Source organism: Pan troglodytes, chromosome 11, assembly GCF_028858775.2.
Source record: "Pan troglodytes isolate AG18354 chromosome 11, NHGRI_mPanTro3-v2.0_pri, whole genome shotgun sequence".
NCBI classification, from domain to species: domain Eukaryota; kingdom Metazoa; phylum Chordata; class Mammalia; order Primates; family Hominidae; genus Pan; species Pan troglodytes.
The window spans coordinates 86344914-86363665 of record NC_072409.2 but is presented as its reverse complement, the minus strand read 5'-3'; positions in this window follow the sequence as shown (position 1 = coordinate 86363665).

The window sequence follows — 18752 nt, the reverse complement described above, 5'->3', positions numbered from 1 at the left end:
CTATAGATTCAGATGTGTAAATATCAATGGTCCTCAACTAGGGGCAGTTTTTCCCCTGGGGACATTTGTCCACATTTTTGAGTGTCACAACTGGGATTTAATATTGGCTTCTAATAGGCAAGGATGTTACTAAACACACTACAATGTACAGGACAGCCTCCAATAACAAAAAATTATCTGGTCCAAAATATCAATGGTAGTGAACTTAAGAAACCCTAATATAGGTTGATGATTGTTTTTCTTCTCTCAACACTTTCAATATTCTCTACTCTTCAACTGCATCTTTCCTGAGGAAAAGTCAGAAGTAATTTATATTTTTGTTTTTTGTTTGTTTTTTTTTTAATCCCACTTAGTTTTCTCTGAGCTTCCTGGATCTGTGGTTTGGTGTCTGACAGTAATTTGGGAAAATTCTCAGTCATTATTGCTTCAAATATTGCTTCTTTCAGTTTTCTTCTTAGATTCCCATTACACATATATTAACTTTTTATAGTTGTCCCACAGTTCTTGAATATTCTGTTTTTGTCAGTCATTTTTCAGTTTTGAAATTTTCCATTCCTATATCTGCAAGCTCAGAGATTCTATCGTCAGCCATGTCCAGTCTACTACTGAGCCTACAAGAAGCATTCTACATTTCTGTTGCAGTGCTTTGATCTCTAACCCTTCTTTTCAATTCATTCATATAATTTCCATCTCTGCTTACCCTTTTCCATCTCTTTTTGCACGTCATCTACTTTTCACATTAATGCCCTTAAGCATATTATAATAGGTTTTACTTTTTACATTCCTAATCTGATTAATCCGCACATTCCTTCTATATCTGATTCTGATTTTGATGCTTGTTTAGTCTCTTCAAATTGTGTTTTCTTGCTTTCTCATATGCTGTGTAATTTTTTGTTGAAATTCAGACAAGCTGTACTGGCTAAAAAGAAACGCAGTAAACAGGCCATTAAGTGATGTGGTGGTAAGGTATGGAGGGAGCAACAGCATTTTATAGTCAAATGATTAGGTGTCGGCCTTTTCGTGAGCCCGTGCCCCTGGACTATGAACTTTATCAGTAGTTCTCAGTTCCCCCATCCCTCTTAAATGGGACAGGGAGGCTAGAAGGAATTAAGCATTTCCCTTTCCCTAGGTAGGTTAGGCTTCCAACAAAACAGTTTCTCCTGAAGACAGGAAGAACAGAATGCTGTGACTCATTCCAAATTGGCTTATTTTCCCTTTTCCCTGCCTGAAGCACAAGAAGATTTTTCTGTCACCTTCATGGTCAGAACTTGGCCACACCCTTAAAGGTAAAACTCACAAGTGTGAGGGTCCTGCTGTGACTGGATCACTCCCCTTGAGTTTAATTCTCAGACTTGTCCACACCCAGCCTCCAGCAATTTATAATTACTATTCAGGTTTTCCTACACCAACTCTGGTTCCCTTAGAGGTTTCTGCTCATGGGACTCTTTTCCAGTCAGTTGTAATTGTCTGTATCTGCCTGTCCGTCTTTCCAATTTTTGAGGCAGGGTTTGATTTTTTCAATTTATTTTTTAGGATCCAGTGGTTACTTCTCAGCTCCTTGTAAGTTGGACTGGAAACCAAAAGTCCAGAACCCCTAATATATGCAAATCCATGTAAAATAAATAACTGGTAACTATGATTATCTCTGGGGAATGGAGGTAAAGACTTGATTTCAGACTGAAGAGTAAGGAGACTTTAGTCATTATTGTACTGTATTGTATTCATTTCACAGCATTTATAGAACAGTGTAAAGACTGATAAAAATCATAAAACATAATGAACAGAAACCAAAGTGTCTTGAAAGGATAAAGCGACTTGGAAACAAAAAAGATAGAGATACTCAAAATGAAACATCTGTCTTTCCTTTAAAGGTACTTTTTCTTAAATATTTTAATCAGTGTTACAGTCCACACTATTATTTCAGCAATAAGTCTAAGTGCCTTTCTTAACTTCCATCTCTTTCTCTTCCTCCACATCTAATCAGTGATTAACTACAATACATTGTAATGGTGAAAATACTTTGATTCATCATTCCCTCTTCATTTTCATTCATCTTTCTTAACATATTATTTGCTCGATCAGAACTATTGCAACTGTTTTATTATGACTTCCCTTGCCTTCAAAACTTCTGTTCTCCTTGTAACTTTCTACACATGTGTTGTCATTTACAATTTCCCTTCATAAAGACCTCAGTTTTTTCTCTCGTTGTTATTGTTATATAAAGAATGATAAAGCCAGCACTTAGACATCAGTCTCAGTTCCCATGTCCAAGGCAGGTATCTGTGATTGCTAACAGTAATATTTCTAGCCGATCCTAACTATGACCTCAGCCTTCCTCCTAACATTATAATCCATGTAGCCACTACAAATTGACTGAAGTCTTTATGAAGATGAAACCTATTGTGTTGTCTTTTTTAACCAGAGAACTGCTACATTTCTAATAGGTGTTTATCTCTCAGTGGATATTTTCATATTCAGGAACAACATGAGAGGTCATTTGAGACTTAAAGAATGGAGTTAGATATTTAGGAATAACTCATAACTGAGTGTTCTTTCAAGATACTTTACTGTGATTGTGCAACTCCAACAACTTAAGTCACAAGGCCTGACTAGTAACTAACCATATTCTGTTTTTCTTATTTTCCTAAAATATAGTTTGCTGGAAGCTGACATTTAAGGGACAGCCTTATAAGTACTACTGTTAATAAACCATAGGATGGTACCTAAATGTAAGTGGACACTGCTAAATGGAAAACAAAAAATAAAGAGATAGTTCCAGGATATGGCAATCAGGAGAGCAATTAGGGAAAAGTTTAAAAAAATAATAGAAAAGAGAAATGAAGAACTTTGATTTTGGACAAGTTTAAATGAAAGAGATGGCAAGACAAAGTGAAGGCGATTATTTCAGAATAAGTCAAATGACCACAGATAATTAGCTGTGGTTTGTCATAGGGATGGACAAATAAATTTGGGTTTTAACAAGAATGCGAAAATGTCATCAAACTGACATTGAATAAAATGAGTAGCAGGAAAGAATACAAAGAGCAGAGGAAAAGATACATAACATTGAGTCAGGATTCTTAATAGAAACTTAATTTCTAAACACAGGCGAGAAAAAAATGAGTTAGCAATGTGAAGAGAATAAAGGGCCTACAAAGAGAATAAGAGGAGTAATATGAAGGAGCTGGACTTAGAGAAACTGAAACGAGAATATTGGGTATTATGAGGAAATTATCCAATACTTTCAGGAGAAAGATGAATTATCAAAACAGAAGAAGGTTTCTTCAATAATACATTTAAATTAATTTTATGTGTTTCAATTTCTGAATTTTCTGTAGATTCTGAGGAAAACATTTTTCAATTTGAATAACATTTTTGGAAAAAAAAAGTCATACTTTTAGTATTTTTAAAAACATTTTGCCATATCATAGGACCAATAAGAAAGAGATTTCTTTCCATAAGCTGTAGATATGACATTTGAACCTAAAGTAACTGCCAGTCATCAATGCCATAGCCAGATGCAGAATCAGCACCCAACAGACCAGTAGTATCTTTGAATGAAGTATCCGTGTTCACCTTTCACAATGTTAATGGATCTAGACTCATGAGATTCTTCAGCCTAACCTAGCCCTGCAATTCGTTCAACTGTTACTACTTTTAAAGATTTCGTGAGGAAAAGTTAAAATTTCCCAAAGTACAACAGCATAATGATTTTGAAACCCTATCCGCTGAGAGTTGATGGCCCAATAGTTAAGGTTCAATTAACCCAATTAGAGTCTGTGTATTCCTTTCAAGAAACCAGAGGCAGTTGTGTACTTAAGCAAGTACACTTGTGTGTATCTATTTTTTTATTCCAACATGTCACACTATGTATATTCATGTTTCCATTTTAACTTTCATAGAACTTTTCAGTAGTATAAGTTAGATAAAAGCAAGAGTGATTACTCAGAGCTTCATGAAGATGGAATCATCTAAAACTTATATTTGTGCTACAATGATAGGGAGCATATGGCATAAACAATCAAAGAGAAAAAAACTGCATTTCAAAGCCTAGTAGATTTAGATATCACCCAACTAAAATTAGTATTAGCAGTACCATGTAATTTTTATATGCTTATAGATCTTTATAAGTTCTATAAGAAGTTTGTGTATTTTCAAATGAGAAAAATAAGTAATCCAAGAGAAAAATAATTACTTTCAATGAAATAATAGGATCTGATGAAAGATCACAGGAACATGAAAGCTTAGACTTAAGGCAGGAAATAACTGGACTTCCAGCACTGTCTCCTTGACAGTCAATTCTGTTTTGTTTTAATAGCTGGCACATCCCCAGCAATTTACATTAGAAAAGGCAAATTATCCTTCTGTGGTATTTCCTATAATCTAGTAGTTCATTATCAAATAACACACACCCTTATTGGATTACCATGAGTAGCCATAATATTTTGTTTTCTTTAAGTTGTGATGTTTGAAGGTGAGAATGATAATTGTATTTTTGTATGGAACTTAGCTTAGGTTCATATCTGCATTTTTATAGATTAAACTATCATATATATCAGTCCCCCAAAAAGTAAAATGAACTAAGAAAGTTTATACAATGACCCAAAAAATATTATCCTAAAAACATAGAAAATGTTGGTATCATTTTTCTAGATCACAAAATTTAACCACCTATTTTATTAATGTTTACAATACTTCTTTCTGAAGCATGTTTTAGTAATGCCTCTTAAATTAGCTAGAACTATCAAATTTAATTCCAAAATTAATATCAAATCAAATTATCTTCATGTCCACTATCACTAACCAAGGAACAACTCCATAATGACAGCTATCGAAGAACAATCATATAGTAAAGTCAATTGATACAGAAAAAAAGCATCTGAAAAAAATCTAATACCTATGCATCATAAAAGCTCACAGCAAATTAAGGTTAGAAGGACATTAAAGTTTACTTAATGAAAAACATCTCCAAAAACTTACTGCTGACATCATACTAATTGTGAAAGGCAACGCTTTCACTGTAAGACCATGAATATGGCAAGAATGTCTGCTCTCATCATAATATTGGGAGTTCAACGATGAGAACACATGGACACAGGGAGGGGAACATCACACACTGGGGCCTGTCGGGGGTGGGGGTTGGGGGGGCAAGAGGAGGGAGAGAAATAGGACCTAATGCACCCAATGCATGCAGGGCTTAAAACCTAGATGATGAGTTGATAGGTGCAGCAAACTACCATGGCACATGTATACTTACATAACAAACCTGCACATTCAGCACATGTGTCCTGGAACTTATAATAGTAATAATAATGGAACCTCTAGCCACTGCAATAAAGGAAAATAAAGAAATAAAAGTCAAAAATAAAAAACCTTGGAAAGGATGAAAGAAAACTGTTCCTGTTTGCAGATGACATGATTCTCTACCTAGCAACTCTACAGGGATCTATACAAAATAACATTCCTAGAATGAAAACTGAATTCAGCAAGCCTGCAGGATATATGATCAAAATAGACAAATCACAGCACTAGCATAGTTAAAATCACCTTGAAAAGGAATAATAAAGTAAGGGTTATCACTCTAACAGATATTAAATCTTACTATATAGCCAAAGCAATCAAGACTAAAGTATTGGCAGATCACAGACACAGATTAATGGGACAGAATGAAGAACACAGAAAATAAACCGGACCAACAAAAATATGCTCAGCTGATTTTTGATAATGGTGTAAAAGCAACTGAATGGAAGAAAGTTTTTCAAATAATGGTGCTGGAAGAATGGAACATCTATAAACACATGAAACTCGGGCTCCAGGACTCGAGTGCTGGGGCCTATTCCTCCCTGTGCTTTGAAAGGCAGGGCTCCAAGTTGGTGTGGATGAAGATGCTTAAGGCACCAGAGAGTGTCCTTGCTAAGCACTGCCGGTACCTGTGAAGGAAGCTCTTATACGTAGGCCTCATCATTTACATGAGCTATGGCAGCCATCGTCTGGAAAGGGTACAATGTGGTTCATGCCTCCAGGGTCATGATAGGACTCACTGACTCAGCTGACGTTGCCGGGGACTATAATGGGAGACTTCAGCATCTACATTAGCAGGAACATCATCCGTGTTAGGAAATCCATGGATGGGTCCCAGAGAGACATCCAGCTGTGGTACCAGAGCAGTGAGCTGGTGAACTGGGCAGTGGAGGGCCATCACAGCAGTGTCTACCCAGCCTGACAACTCTTGATCACCCAAGCATCCCATCAGGACCAACTGCTTTGGTCACAAAAACTCAAGCAGGCACCCAATTCTGTCTCTCCCAAAACACATCCGGGTCGACCTTTTATCCACCTAAACTCAGAGAAGTTTGAGCCACCAACTTTATATTCCTTTTTGTATCCTAATCCAGCATAAAACTGAACCAAATTCTCTTTGTGCCAGATAAACTTCGGGATGTATTCAAAAGTCGGTAATGTGACCTTCTCCTTCTCCAAAGAAGAGACATTAAAATTCACGGTGCCAAGCAAAACAAAACAGAACAAAGCTAAAATAACAACAGCAAAACTCCCACAGAACTCAATTTACACCTAATACAAAAATTAATATGGACCTAAATGTAAAATGTAAAGCAATAAAACTTCAGAAAAAATTAGGGAAAGTATTCAGGATTAATATTTAGCCAAAGTGGGTGTTAGACTTGACACCAAAAGCATGATCGTAAAGAGGAAATATTGATTAATTGTACTTCATTAAATGAAAAACATTTGCTTTGTGAAAAAATTCCTTGCAGAAGATGAAAAGGTAGATCAGGAGAAAATATTTACAAGCCACATAGTCTACTAAGGGCTAATGTCTGGAACATATAAACAACTCTAAACCTCAAAAGTAGAAACAAAAACAAAAATCAAACTACAAAATGTGCAAAGACACAACAAACAATTCCACATACGCGTCCTTAGAAATGAAGACTGATTTGTAAAAATTTTATTGCATCCAATAAACTCTGAGTAACTCTTCTAATCTGAATAAATCCCTACTATGTATACTGTCATTGTTTAAACAAACACACATTGACAAAGATGGGAATTTACTGTCTTCTGTGCTGCATTTTAAATCTTTCCGTGTTCTTTTTATTTTTATACTTAAATAAAAAAACTTGGAGTTTCCGCTTTCATTTATATTTGAAGTGTTGAAATGTGTTTTATTCACTTCTGTCTAGATGTTATCAGAGAAAAGCTAAATTCTGTTTTTTGTAGAACTTACAGAATAACTTCTGAAGTTCCCCTGACAAGCCTATCTAATCTAGAATCTTGATCAAATTGTCTTATTTACTTTTTACATATATAAATCAGTGCATGTATCTTGTTAATTTTATAGGCTCACAGTTGAGGAATTTGTCTTGGAATTTGCCTTGGGTCTCATCCATATCTGATTCAGAAGAGACTCTGGATTTAGGACTTTTGAGTTGGTATTGAAATAAGTTAAAACTTTTGGGACACTGGGATGGAATGTATTTTGCAATGAGAAGAACATGAATTTTAAGGTTGGAGCAAAATGCTATGGTTTGAATGGGTCTTCCAGAAAGCATGTGCTGGTAACTTAACCTTCAATACAACAGTGTGGATAGATGGAATTTTAAGAGTGATTAATATGGTCTAGGTATGTGAATATCTAATACCAAGTTATGGACTAGGCATTCTCTGTAGTAGGAAGTTATTCACTGTGTTGTGCAAAAAGAGATCCAAATTTACCAAAACACAATCCAATAGAAACGATTACCTACTGATTTATATTACTCATACCAATGCTCAGAGCCCAAGAGCATTGCATTTATATGACATTTCCCCTGATTATAAGATCAAAATCTTGCTGTTAACATAACTTCAAAAGACCTTTGGGCATCAAAGACATTGGAGTGTAAGGAGCAATGAATATTTTGTCACTGAGCAGGTATGTCAAACATAAAAATGACTGAAACTTAGAATGTTCACTTAGCTGAGATTTTATATTTTTAACATCCCATATTTTCAGAAATTTATTGGTTCAGCTCCAAAAGTTAATTATAAGAAATGTTAGAAAAAAAACGTAGTTACCAAAACAAGTACAAAATTTTAACAGGTGGATATGTCTGAATTTTTATGTATTTTGCTTCCAGTTAGGAAGGAAGATGATGATACACCAAGATGTACTCAGCTCAGTGGCTCAGGCAGAGTGAGAAGATTCGGATATTTAAATTTGACCTAAAATCTTATAGGAAAAAAAGAAATCAAAATGGGTGGATCAAGAGAGTAGACTGCATGAGGATACTTACTGTCCTTCAAAAATTTCTTTAAATAGTGTTTCTTCATCTTTAATATTTTCATTTTAATTATAGAGAGAACTTCTGAACATCTCTATCCGAGCAATAATTAAAAACTCTTAAATCAGAATATATAAGGGGGTGATATTAGTAACTTTCAAAATCCCCATATAATTCAAAGTTCCAGCAAAGTTGAGAACGCTACTTAAAATGGCGGAAAAGTATTTTTATGGGGATTGTGGCACACCAGAGATGAAAAGTAAAAAAAGAAAGCAGAAAAAAATCTTTCCAGGAAGATGGAGTAGATGTACTTTTTCCTAGTCTTCTCACTAAGTAGAGCTGAGAGCCTTGACATATACATATATATATATATATATATACACACACACACACACACACACACACACACACACACACACAAAATAAGATTTCTCTGAAAGGTCAGTAAAAGAAAACTGCTAGGGACCCCAGAATCCAAAGAATGACATGATAATGAGCTTCTTGGGCTTCATATAACCTAGAACTTAGGCCTAGATTTGCTGACAACCTGAAAACACCAACAGAGAAATACAAATCCACAAGTAGAGCTGGAGACTGACACTTCTCTCTTAACAATTGATTGACCAACTAGACAGAATCAACATGACATAAATTAATCCAGTAACATCTCCAGCCCATAAGATTTAATTGGCATTCATACAACATTCCATACAAAAACATCAAAATGCACATTGTTTTCAAGAGTCCACAAAACATGCTAAAATAGAGTGTACCCTGGACAATAAAACAAATCTAAGCAGATTTAAAAGTAATTTAAATTATACAGAATGCTTTTTCCAAACACAATAGAATCAAACTAGAAACCAACAATAAAAGAAAAATCTCCAAATTTTGAAAACTAAACAGGAAACTTCTAAATTTATGAATTATAGAGGAGGTCTTAAGGGAAACTAAAACACGGTGAAATAAATGAAATTTAAAATGTAATATATCAAAATTTATGTGACACAGGTAAAGCAATGCTGTGAGGGAAATTTACAGCAGTAAGTAGACATACACATTACAAAAGAAGAAAAGTCTTAAATTGATAAAATCTAAGGTCCTACTTAAAAAACTTAGAAAAAGAAGAGCAAGATAAAAGATAAACTCAAAGGAAACAGAAGAAACGAAACATTGTACATAGCCAAAATTTATGACATTGCAAAGGAAAAAGCAATAGAGAAAAATCGATAAAAGAACTGGTTCTTTGGAAAGATCACGGCAACTGACAAAGCTGTAGCAAAACCAACATCAAGGTCAAGAAAAAACTTCCTTTGCCTTCTGAAAGTTTACTGAAAAATCACTGAGAAGGGACAGATTAACAGGAAAAAAGGCACATAAATTTATTTTATTATAGTTTTACATGGCATGGGAGCCTTCAGATTGAATATCCAATGATAGAGGGAAATTATCTATTTTTTTGCTTAGGTTTAACGGCATGAACAGCTATGTAGAAATTTGATTGGACAGAAAGGATATTATCTAATGTTAACAGCCGGATTGGGGAAACCCAGCAAGACCTGTCTGTCTAGATGTTTCTTGGCCTTGTGGAGCATATATTACTTCCTTTTGCTTATGGGGCACGACACTGTCTAGAATGGGGGTCTTATGACTTACAATCAATCATCGTAGGTCAGACAATTTCTTCAAGGCCAGTTTCTACACAAAAAGGTGGACGAGTAAGTTTGAGTAATATTTTTAGGTTTTATGGCTGGCTTTGGTGAAAAGAGCTTCTGGTTTCTTATGACTCACTTTGGGAAAGAGGGATTCTAGTTTCTATGGCTAGCTTTGAGGAAGAATGAGACTGACAGTCAAAAGGGCAGGGAAAGATCAGGGAAAACTTTTATTCTGAGGCTGCTTTTGTGGACTTCATTTTGGGGTACTATTTACTGAGTCTCAACACCAAAAAAAAAAAAAAAATCACAAACCACCAAGACTAAGGATGAAACAAAGAACATGTCTACAGTTTGTAGACATCTGATGGATAATAGGAGTCGTACAAACACCTCTATGCACAAAACTAATAACTTACAGAAAATAGACAAATACCTCACATAACCCTAGCTACCACACTCTTGAAATATGAAATAGATAATTTGAATTGTATTTAAAATTCATAACCTTAAAACTCCAATTAAAGAAATATTCAGGCCCATATGGTTTCACTGGAGAATTCTACCAAATATTTTAAACGGAATTAACATCAGTTCTACACAATCTCTTCCAGAAAAGTTGACGTACAAAAATGATTCCCAATTTTATGAAGTTAATATTCCCCTGATACCAAAACCAAACATTTGGAAAAAAGGAAACTGTAGAACAATGACTACAGATGCAAACATTCTTAACATTATTATAGAATTTAGCAAAAAATTATATACCTTGAGAATACAGTATTTAAAAGTCAAAAGATACAATTCAGCACGTTAGCATGCTAAAGAACAAAATCACATGATTATATCAAACACTGAAAATAAAGCATTTGACAAAATTAACACCCATTCATAATAACACTCTCAAAACTTGAATTTGAAGGAAATTACCTTAAGTGGATAAAAAGCATCTATCAAAAACCTACTGCTAACATTATACTTAATGATGAAAGATCGAATGCTTTCCCTCCAGATTGAGAACTAAACAAGGCTGTCCTTTCTCACCAAACTTATTCAACATACTGTTAAAATTTATATCCAGTGAAATCAGGCAAAAAAAAAATAAATAAAGAGAAAGACAATGTGTTCATGGTTTGTGGTACTCAACTAGTGGTGATACCCATTGTCTCCAAATTGATAGACAGGCTTAACATAGTCCCCAATTCCCAGCATTTTTTTTTTGTAAAAATAAAAGACATTATTTCAAAATATATATAGAAAGGCACAAGAAATAATTTAAAATATTCTGGAAAGAAAGAATAAAGTATAAGGAACCCCTAAACAATTACAAGATGTATACACAGCTCACTAATCAAAATTGTGATATTGGTAGAGGTACAGATTCAGAAATCAATATTACAGAATAAAGACACCAAAATCAATCCACAATATATGCTCAACCTTTGTTTCAACACAGGGTGTTGGAGCAGTTTGACATCTATAGACTAATCAAGACTTGTCTCTTACCTTATAAAAAATAACTTCAAAATGGATTATGAAGTTATACATAAAATATAAAACTATAATAAAACTTTTTAAAAAGTATAAAGAAAATCTTTTAAAGAGTTCTTAGTTTTGACACCAAAGGCACAATTTATAAGAGGAAAATATGGTAAATTGCAATACATCAAGAAAATTATTAAATGCTCTAAAAGACTCTGTTAAGAGGGGAAAAAGACAAGCTACAAACAAGGAGAAAATATTCGCGAACCAAATTTCTGACAAAGGACTAATATCTAGAATATATTAAAAATGTTGAAATTTAGTAAAAAGCAGACAAATTCAAAAGTGGTTAAAATACGTAACAGATTTTTACAGAATAAGTAAATGGCAAATAAGCACATGAAAACATATTCAGTATTATTAGCCATTAGCTAAATTAAAACAACAGTGATCTGTTTCACTATATACCTATTGATATGGCTAAAATTAAAAAAAATAGTGAAAACATAATATGCTTGTGAAGATAGAAACTAGATCATTTTGGATACATGGTAAGTAGGAATGAAAAATGGTACAGATATATAGAACATTTTGAAAGTTTCTTTAAAAAAAACCCTCAACATGCAACTTCCATATGACCCAATGACCCAACAATTGCACTCAGAGGCATTTATCTCAGAGAAATGATACATGTGCACATAAATATCTGTTCACAAATGTTTATGCTTAATTCCTAATAGCTCAAAACTGGAAACAATCCAAATATCAATAGGTGAAAGGTTAAACTGTTCTACATCCACATAATATTACTGAGCAATAATAAAAACTATTGATACACACACTGAAAAATCCAAGTCTTCTGAAAATCATAGTGTTGCAAAAATATAAAATAGAAAAGTATATACTGTATGATTAATGCATATCAGATTCTTGAAAAGACAAAATCATAAAACTGGAGAAGGGACTAGTGGTTGCTTCAGTTCAGTTTAAGAAGAGGGTGAAGGCGGGAAGGTAGTGGTTGTGTCTCAAAGTGTTGGAAAGATCTTTCTGGTGATAAAAAGGGTATGTATCTGAACTGTATCAATATCAATATCCTGGTTGTGATATTATATTGTTCTTTTAGATGTTACTGGAAGAAACCGAGTAAAGGATACTTGAGATTTTAAAATATCCTTCCTTACAACTACATGTGACTCTACAATTATCTCAAAATAAAAACTTTTATAGGGAAAAGCTTAAACATTGAAACTTCATTAGAAGAGAAATTTTGAGCAATTCCAGGAAGACAGCAATTGAGGTCAGCGTGATGGAAGAAAATATACAGCATAAACACATCCCAAAACATAATTGAGAAAAAAAAAAAAAACTTTTGTTGTAAGGAGGTTCCAGTAATATGGGAGCTCAGATTCAACACAAAGTTGCAGAGAAAGGCTGAGGTTTAAAACAGCTGGTTTATTACCTCTTTCCACATGATCTCAGATAAATTTTAGACATAAATTGTTAGTTATTCCCCAATCTACTCCTCCACTTACATGTGGGCAAACAAAAAAATAAACGTGGTGAATTTTGTGGAAATAAATGTTTAAATAACGGAGAAATTTTACATTTTTTCCAGTATAGTTTTTCATTCATTCGCTTTTTTTACATTTCAAAATGTTTATAACTTGATACTTTTGCAACAATTATATTTACATCAAAGTATATTATAGCTTTTGTTCCACTTTTTTAAATTAAGATTTCCAGGTGTTTATTACTCATATTAAAAACCTAATTATTTTTTATATATTTTGTATTTTGCTATATTGGTAAATATTAGTTATAAAAAGTTTTAGTTGATTCTTTTTGATTTCATGTGTAGATGAATTACATATTATGCAAATATTGCTAACCTTACTTTTTCTTTGTATTGGCTACTAAGTGCTGTGGTGTACTTGTGTTTTTTTAATCACATTTTCCACAGTACATTTTATTTATGTTTTACTTGAGAAGAACAATTGTTTTACCACTTTTACCATATTTCCTTATCTGCTTATATCTTCATTAATTTCTTCTATTTTCTTTCTACTAATTTGTTAATTTTTATATTTTCCTTAGATGAATGCTTCATATCTTTTCAATATTTTTAATTGAAACCACACACACTGAAATCTGTCTGTTATTACATTTAAGCTGAATCGATAAGGTGGCATTTCCTTCTTTTCCACTATCCCGTATAGAGGCTATATTTGGTTATTCTTGTATTGAGGCCTCCTTTGTTATCGATCATAAGATTATTTTTGAAAGAGTGATAGTCATGAATGTCAGACTACTTTATTATTTATATGGATGTGGGTGCGTATGTTTGTAATCACATTTGTTGGTAATATCAAATATTACGTGGATGCAGATTACCTAACTTAATCTATAAAATTCTGAGACATAATCATCTTAGAAATATGATTATAAATTTCTCAAACTGTTCTAATTTTAAAAACTTTTTGCTCCACACACTTTGATGCTAAAGATTGAGGATCATAAGTCATGTATTTTATAAATTATAACTTTTATTAATATAAAACAACTTTATTTGCATCATTTGTTGTTGTTGTTTTGAATTCTACATTGTCTGATAATATTGCTTACCTGTCATTTTTTTCCAGTTGTTTATTAAACTTTTGCCATTGCTGGATTTTTAACTCTTTTAAAGATGTGAGTTACTTTTCCAATTTACTTTTATAATGACAATTCTATATTTTGTTCATTATGTGATTTTATGTGTCTGCTTATGATAGTGTGCCATTTTTATTTTTCTTTAATTTTGTTCAATTCTATTTCAGTCTTCTCTAGTTACTAGTAAAATCCAAATGACATATTTTCAATGAATATCAAGTCATGACAATACATCTCTCAGACTTACATATGTGTACTTATCATGGTTTTACTTACATCATTCTTGTAAATTGTGTCCTGAATGTTAATTATATTTTTCTTGCTATTTCTAAGTTATTACTGCTTTGAATTTCAGGGGAATATGGATATTATATTTGCAGGCTGGTGTGGCTCTTTTTCAAGAGAGCACAGATAAATCATTTGATACCAAAGTGATTAATGAGAATTATAGACTATCCTGGAAGACATCGTATAAAATGCGGACTAAGAAGGCCAGATGGGGCTTCCTGGCTTTCAGGAGGATTAACTAATTTCTGAATATGAAACAATGTTTGCTAGGGGAGCCAGAACAAGTAGGGAATTCTAGGTATATGAAGCAGCTTGTTTAAAGGCCTGGAACCATTGGAGATTGTAGCATACCAAATGTGAAGCATTGTAATCTGCCATGATTGGACCCAGGAGTGCATAGCAGAGAATGGTAGAAAATGTTACTCTTATTGGCATTTTTCCAACTGATTTATTCACATCTTATTTAATTTTTTATAATAAACTTTGGAAGTAGTTACTATTATCACCACCATTTTATGTTACAGGAAGCTGAGACATAGAAGACTTTAGTAAATTATCCAAAGTTATTTAGAGTGTGTTTTAGTCCAGAATCAAATGTTGTGGTCACAAAATCTATTTAAGATGGTAATATGTTAATATATGATAAATTTAGGAAACCTGGGAGTATATAAAGTTAGTTCTTAGAGTATGATTTTATAATTTTGCTATGAAGGATTATTCCCAGCTCTAAATGTACAGCACTATTTCAATGGTTAGTTTTTATCTTTTCACAGGTATTTCATCTCTGTTTTAATCTGTATTCCAAACATGAGTTTGGGCTTCCCACAATCAAACAGAACTCTATAGATCAAAAGCTCCATAAAACCTTGCTTTGTCATAAACTACACATTGCTAGAGAAGATGGATCAAGTGAAGTTTTAGCGACCTTGTTTCCCAGGCAAGGCAAAAATGACAAAAGGTAAGTAAATAAAAAGCAAGGAATTTATTCTGAGATGACCCTTTCCTGATTCTAATACAGGACATGTTTCTGACTTCTGTTGAAAAACACCTACTACGTGGACTGTAGGTGACATCTATATGAGTTTAAAACTGAGACAACTTTTACATTCCTCTTTTATTGCTTCTGCGTGTGGAGAGTTCATAGTTAACACTTGGATAATAATGTTTGATGTTGTTGGCCAATATCAAACAGAATTTTGGCCAAAGGTGTACTCTATCTTCAGTTCTAGTAAGTAGACTAAGTTAAGATTATTTATAAATCCGAACACTTCACAGGTAATTCACATTTTTTGCTTAGAATGGTTCTAAACTCTGTAGGAAATAATTTGCTTCTATAACTCTAGAACCATATAGATATGTTCAAGCAATCCAAGAGGTAGAATACCCCTGATATAAGTCAGATGATGGTATGCCATGTAATCCTCTAAATAATTCTGTGAAATATTATCCTCTGTTTACGAGTATAAGTGATGGGTGACAAAATAGAGACTCCAATAATCAAATCAAGATTATACCTTTTCGCTTGAACTTGATTGATACCATCCATGCCCTATGAAGGATTTCCTCTAAAAAGATAATTTCCTTTATAATACTTGTTGAGTAAAATATTATTCTCAAATAGAAAGGCAATGTATAGGTTAAGGATTCCATTCTACTTTTTCATTTAACAACGAAGCATTAAGCATTTGCCATGGGCCAGATGTAGATAAGAAATTGAACAGAAAAAAATATTTCCTCTTTTTATGAATGTACCAGCAATTTGAGAAAATTGGATATAAACAGGTATGATAAAGTGTGATGAATGTTATCAAATAGTCTAGGTATTACGGTGGTGTGTAGCTTCTCCCCACTCCCTTGTTTTCATGTAACCTAGAAATAGTTCTAAAAATGTGATGTTTTTATATACTAAATGTGGATAAAATAGCTCATAAGTGCTAAGCATTGCAAGTATTTTGAAGTTCAAATTGCATTACATCATGACACACAAATATCTGATTGAACATTTATAATTGATTCTGAATTACATCATTATATTATGAGCATGACATTCTAACTTCTCCATTACAGTTTTATTTGTCAACTTGTAACTCAAAACTAACTTGCCTAATATTATTTTGATATCTTATGAATGTCTCCTTTTCTTTTGACCACATACCACATGCTTTCAACAACAGTTGGTAACCTTTGCCTGGATCAGTCAGTGTTATGGAATAATTTTTAAATGTTAAACTATTTAATCATCAAGTTGGACCATTTTCTAATAGAAAAACTGGATATATGTTAAAGCTTTCACAATTTTAAAAACCAGCTATTCAATTGGCTTCCCAAATGCTTAAGATTTTTTCCCCTAGCATTCTGTTTTAAAAATATATTTACTCATGATTTTCATAGAGTCCCTGTGTGTCAATTATAAAAACAATTCCTTTGCTCATTTTCACAATGGCATGAATTCAGACAGTCTCCTATGATATTTTTTATGTTCCTGTTTTTTTTAAGGCTTTTGCTATTGTTTTAATGTTTGTGTCCTCTCCAAATTCATGTTGAAACATCAGTTAATGCAATAATATCAAAAGGTAGGTCCTTTAGGAGTGATTAGACCACAAGAAATAGGCCTGTTTGGTAAGAGCCGTAGGCCACCAGGCTCCCCCTCACAAGGGGATTCCCACTTGTGAATGAGATTCTTATAAAATAGGCTTTTTTGGGGGGTGGGGGGGTGGTGGGCATTTTCCTTCTATCATCTGAGGGCAGAGAGTTAATCCCTTCCAGAGGATGAAGCAACAGGCATCAGCCTGGAAGGAAAAAGGACAACCCTTTTGCCAGAAACTAAATGCTGGCACCATGCTTTTGAACTTACTAGACTTCAGAACTGTTAGAAAATAAAATTATGTTCTTTATAAATTACCCAGTCTCAGATATTTTGTTAGAGCAATACAAACTAAGATAGCATTCCTCTTTCTGTTATCCTGCCTTACATCAGGATCACTTTGAACTTTCCCTGGTCAGGACCTGTAATTAGGCATTTATCTGAGAATCTGAGATTCTATTTAGTAATTGTTTTACAGACTTAATACTAGTAGTGTTTATTGTTACTGAGAATATATTTATTTTAGACTATATTTTAGAGTAAATATATATCAATATTTTATTTTCAGTGTAATTTTATCATTTAGTATTTTCACTTACTCCATTTGATTTTATAGTTGCATCTTTTTCATATTGAATAAACTTATTCCTAATGTAACTAACATGGTTGCTTAATTTACCTTATAAAAAGTTCCACAATAAAAATGCTGATATTACAATAAACAAAACTACTACTGAATGAAGTATTGATTTTTTTTGTATTATTTAAATTCTTAGAATGGATCCTGCTCAATGAAATTCCATGGAAAGTATGGTAAAAGTGGTGTGATCTGGGTGTAGAGGGTAAAGGAATACATTTTCTGTACAAAAATTGTAAGCAATAATTACATTTACTAACTCATGGTCTACATTTTATTCTCACCATGTGCTCACAATTTTCATATTGCCAGCAAGAAATTACCCCTCAAAATCTTTTCTTAGTCTAATTTTGAAATATTCTACACAATTACTGTAGTTATTGTTGAGTTTTAATTACACATGTAAACATATACATGCCTCATATTAGCATTTATATTATGTATCATTAGCAGTATTTTATAATTGAAAGTTAGAGAATTCTGTTACACAACTGGGCTGAAAACATGCAGACTCAGCTACACATGTTCCTTGTAAGAATTTTATGGTTTGGCTGTGTCCCCACACATATCTCATCTTGAATTGTAGTTCCTATGATCCCCACATGGATTCATATATTTTAAAAGTATTAATCCATTTACTTTTGTTGTATTTTTATTTTTACTGGAATAGTTATGCTTCAAACTTCAATAAAATACTGTCTAAATTTATTTTCTGATCATTAGTGTTACTCATTATTAAATATATATTTGTCATGTAAATAAAGGAGATGTTAACAAATGAGCTGTTCTAGACCTCTGGCCATTTAATCTCTGAATTCCTCTATTTTAGTTTCTTATTTTTCCATAGGTGCAATGGATATATATTAGATATATATAAATATCAATATTGATATGTCTATATATTAACTTGAATTTATAGGTGTTGCTGTTTTCTTTTGCTTCATATTTACTTTTTAATTTAATTTTTCTTGCTGCGAATCTTTGAATTTATTCTTAATTTTTACAATATTTATAAGGAGTGACATCATCAAGATGCTGCAGTAGGAAGTTCCAGCCCTTTCCCTCCAACAGAAACACTGATTTAACAGTAATGTACAGACTAAAATACCTACATAAGATGTTTAGAATTGGTTAAATGGTTACGGTATCCAAATCCGCACAAAACTTAAGCACCC